The sequence below is a fragment of the Palaemon carinicauda genome, chromosome 4, assembly GCF_036898095.1.
Source record: "Palaemon carinicauda isolate YSFRI2023 chromosome 4, ASM3689809v2, whole genome shotgun sequence".
Classification (NCBI taxonomy): domain Eukaryota; kingdom Metazoa; phylum Arthropoda; class Malacostraca; order Decapoda; family Palaemonidae; genus Palaemon; species Palaemon carinicauda.
Genome location: NC_090728.1, coordinates 19,761,493 through 19,766,976, shown reverse-complemented (window position 1 = coordinate 19,766,976; position 5,484 = coordinate 19,761,493).

Here is a 5,484-nt window from a genome sequence, read left to right as displayed (position 1 = left end):
CTTGACAGGGCATTGGTACCCGGAATCATTTTCCCAGGAATTTGTTGAAAGGTTCAATTTTATTCAGCTATGGTGGAGAGATGTTGGCGTTGACGGGCAGACCAGGCATCAGACTGCCAAGTGAAAGTGTGCAACTTAGGCCTGTGGTTCGTGCGAATGATGTAGGGCATTCCCTCTATGAAGTGGTGAAATTGAGAAATAGCCAAATGCACCGCCAGGAATTCGCAATCAAAGATAGTGTAGCTGGATTCTACCTTAGATAGTTTCGTGCTAAAGAAGGCAATGTTCTTTGCATGCTGTTGACGACCTGCTCAAGTTTGAAGGTTTAAAGTTTAAAGGGTGCCCATGGATGGCAAAGGCAAGGGACAATGACATTACCCTATCGAGCAGGTCAATACCCTGGAGACTGACCATATACACATATGATTTGCACCCAAGCACCCTCTCCACCCAAGCTAGGACCAAAGATGGTCAGGCAACAGCTGCCGAGGATTCAGAAGATAGGTCTATAGTCTCCACCAAACACCGCATTCTTAGTTCACACAGATGGGAGGTTGCTGCACCAAAGGAACACTCACGTTTTAGCAGAACTCGAAAATCAGTCTTTTGATATACAGGCAAGGACATCACCAACAGGCCAATAGCGGCCCATAGTATTAATAGCAACATCGTTGGCATCGGAGGAGAGAAGGAGAGGAGCAAATGGTACGGGTAAGTCAGAAGAGCAGCGGTTAATAGGGGATTCTTTGAGTTGTAGATAGCCGCTTTTTGAAGGGGACCTTACTTTAATTCTTTTGTCTTGCGTTTGAGAGAGGCATAGAGGGGGCAAGAGTGGTAGCGATGGATGGCAGGAAAACGGTGATATTAGTTGAGGTTGCGCTTAGATGGTCAGGGGCGTGGGGAAATTATGAATGGCTGCTCCTTTTCAGGGAAGGAGTGGACTCCTTCAGGAGTGATGTGGTGCCCTAAGAACGATACTTCCTTGGCCCTAAAGGTATACTTTTCATACCGGACTGCAAGGCCAATCTATTGTAGGCAGTCGAGCATGATGCATTGGTGACGGAGGTGGTCCTCTTAGGAGGATGAGAACAAAAGAATGTGGTCCAAAAACATAAACAAAACTGGATGTCTTAAGGGTTCATGGGCACCTGATAATACCTTTTTAGGAGATCGAGCATGAAGAAAACCTTCACTTTTTGCAAGTAAGAGGTCACGTCAGGGATGTTTGAGAATGGGTTCGTTATCCGGTTCTGTCTGCATGTTCAGACGCCAGCAACCCCCTCACAACACAGGAAGCCATTTTTTTCAGGAAGATATGTAAAGGTGAGTAACATGGGCTTGAGGCCTTTTGGCAAACGTATGTTTACCGGCTGCGAAACGAGCGGATGCCAGATGCTTGAATTTGGCGAACACTGGGGCACCCGTCATCTTGATATGATGATAAATACTGTGCCTGGTAGGAACCATGGGTGTTTGGGGAAGTGATGGAAGGAAGACGTCAGGATGCGATATGAGGAGATGGGCGAAGGCATCCGTGGTGTCGCTGATGTGGAGTGCAAGGTCAGAGGGATCGGGTTAAAAGAGATGTCGACGAGTAAGAGCCTGCATTGACTAATCGTTGGTGAGCAAGAACATCATCGAGTTGGAAATTGGAGAGTAATTCCGCACTGAGGATTGGCAATTTGACGTCATCAACGAGAAACTTCCAAAGATATTTTCCCAAGTATCATTTGATATCCATGGCTTTCTCCTTGCAATTGCATTTCCCAAGACTTCACTACCAACTGACTGATATGATATTATGTTTTCAATATCACACCATTTTTCATCAATTGTCTCCTCTTCATCTATCTATTTATCTATCTATATATATATATATATATATATATATATATATATATATATATATATATATATATATATATATATATATATATATATATATATATATACACACACACACACACACACACATATATATATATATATATATATATATATATATATATATATATATATATATATATATATATATATATATATATATATAAACACGGTTTATAGAATAGAAGGTGTACCCACGTACAGCTTAAGATCAAAGATGCCAAATGTCGCTAGAAATTCGTGACGTCACTAAGTTGAAGACCCTTTATCTACAATTTTTAACATACAACATGCAATATATACGTAGATAACAGACAATTTTATTATATATATATATATATATATATATATATATATATATATATATATATATATATATATATATATATATATATGTCTGTTATCTACGTATATATTGCACGATATATGTTAAAAATTGTAGTCATATATTGCTTTCGAGAGTTTAAATTTACTCGTCAAATTTTGAAGACAACTGAATTACGTCTTGCATTATATTAACTATTAAAGATTTTTCTAGTATAATATGTAGCGCTTATCGGTTACAGTTGAATTTTATGAACATCCTATTGTGTGTTCAATTGGTGATTCACATTAACTTATTTTTTTTTCAAAGCTTGTATTTGATTCTTTATTAACCTCAGCTATTGTTAAATACAATACCAACACAGCTTTTGAAAAGTTAAATAGCAAAAAATAACAAATGATTCAGACAAGTAGTCAAGTGCAAAACTGCTTGTCATAATTTCATATACACATTTTATTCGTTAGGAATAATCTCTCAAATGTTTTAAAAATGTAAAATCGTTCGGATGTTATGAGTATATATTATTATAATTTAATTATTATTATCATTATGTTCTTACAATGTAAACCCTTAGTCATTTAAATGTCAGTAACGTAACAGAATTGTGAATGTCGGTGTCTTTGGTATACCCAATAGGCCTACAGTATAAGAGCTTATGCGCACCATCACACATCTAATGTGTTCTTTTAGTGTGACGTCATAGAAATGAAATGTATGAAAAATCACATTGCTTGTTGAGTTTGGAGGACATTCGAAAGAAGGACGTGGCGTTATAATGGCAATGACTTCATTTAAAATGAGTGTCTTCCGATTTCTTCTTTTATCTTAGTTTATAGGAATTTCTTAAAAAAAAAAAAAAAAAAAAAAAAATATTTGTTTATATCAAACGAATATAAATGGTTTCAGCTACTTCCTTTAAAATTATGAAAACTAAACATTCTATTACAAAGATCCTTAAACTAGAACCATTTTTTGAACGAGGTAGTATCACGTGACTTATAAAATTAAAATCAAGGGGATTCATTAAGCGGGGGAACGACCAAAATGAGACGTTGGTTGAACACAAGAGTGGGAGACCTTGTCTGGTCACTACTCGTCTGGGAAAAACAAGTTTCCCCTCACTGGGTTCAAAAGCGAATTCCCATTTTTCCCTCTGTCCTCTCTCGTACTTTCAAGCTCGTTCAAGACAAGAAGTGTTTCAATCTAGAACCATTTTAAAGTTTGGTACCAGTTTTGCCGGAATTATCGATAATTTCTATTGTCTTGTATAATCGTTGTTTCTGTCACTCGGACTTTCGCTAAGCCTATTCTTTAATATAACCTGATGTTAACTTCATGTTAGGTATACATATGTTGATTGAAATCAAATATATAACAAAACCAGTGCCCTTGTCTGAAACCAGCAACAATATGTCCTTTGTGTTTAATGAAATAAATTCTACTATTGAGATTTCTCCAGATTTAATACGAACTGCTGTTACATAGGAAGTGTTGTAATCTGTAAATTAAAACCGATTTTATAAAGGACCAGTGCTCTTGAGATTTCTCCAGATATTTTACAAACAAGTCTTGATCGAGATGCAAACATTTAGACTATTATTTTTGTAAAGTAAAGACGTTTTTACTGAATAAATGAAAGTAATACTTGCTCGATGCCCATTTATTACAATAAGTGATATTTTGTAAGACCGTATTTCTATTATATATGTTATAAAATATATTTTTGTAAGCCATCTGTATTATTCAAATCTTTGTCTTCTTTGGTAACTGTTACCACAACGAGTCAGGTTATTATTATTCCTAAAACTAATCGCCTAAAACCTGAAGAACTCTATTTTCACAAGTTACTTTCTCATACGTAAATCGATCTGAAATAATCTAACATTATTCACGTCATTGAGGACAAAGTATCCTGTTTGCGGTTAATTATGCAGATTACTATTCTTACAAGTAATTATTTTTTATACATCGTCCGATACTGTAATGAAAAATAGGCCGAATATAACCAAGATTGTGTTAAGAAAATGGTTATTGTGCTGTATTCTTGTAATTTTTTCCTTTTCTATATTCTTATATTAATATGGTTTGTATTTCCAAAACTTTACAAAGTGGAGTGGATGAATTACTTTCGTATCTTATTAATTTTCCTCATATTTCGGCTAATTCAAGAAAACCTCTTCGTTATTCTCAAAATTCTGAGCCTTCCCATTTTGCAGTTGATCGGCCAAGGAAGCTCTTTTGCAATATACTGTACTTCGAAAAAGAAAAGGGACCCAATTAAATGTGTAGGACACAAAAGATTTAAGTTTCTCTCTCTCTCTCTCTCTCTTTCTCTCTCTCTCTCTCTCTCTCTCTCTCTCTCTCTCTCTCTCTCTCTCTCTCTCTCTCTCTCTCTCTTTGTCATATATTTTACGTTACGTTTTTCTAATACTATAGTTGTAATATTCAAACTGCCATTGACTTTATGATTTCTATATCAATAATCTTAATATAATTATGGACATGATATCAGATAGTTATATTGATCGGAACTTTTATATGAAACTCTTCACGTTTCTGTTTTATAATATATGAAGGCACTTTGTAAGTAACCTAAAAAAAATTTATGGAAAATGTAAAAATAAACTACATTTGCCATGAAGTTCGAACTCATTTTTAAAGAACGATTTCCACACTGAAAATAATATTACTAAATGGGTTAAGAATTATCATAACTCATTCACACATATATTTATCAAATTTATATTTATATTATGTGTGGTTATCATTCAACTAAACAAAAGTTAGTTGTTATAAAAGCAAACGTATTCATATATCCTCAGTCATTATTAGCTTGCTCCATAAGTATCATATATTTCCTTGCTTAAATGTGTCAGTGTGGGGCCGATTATTTACTTGCCATGTACCTAGTGACGTCAATTGAACGCGAAGACTGCGTTCAATTATGGAACGAAGATGGGTAGACCTTGCATTCTATAGATCTTGTATATATATATATATATATATATATATATATATATATATATATATATATATATGTGTATATATATATATATATATATATATATATATATATATATAAATATATATATATATATAAATATATATATATATATATATATATATATATATATATATATATAAATATATATATATATATATATATATATATATATATATATATATATATATATATATATATATATATATATATATACAGTATATATATATATATATATATATACTGTATATATATATATATATATATATATATA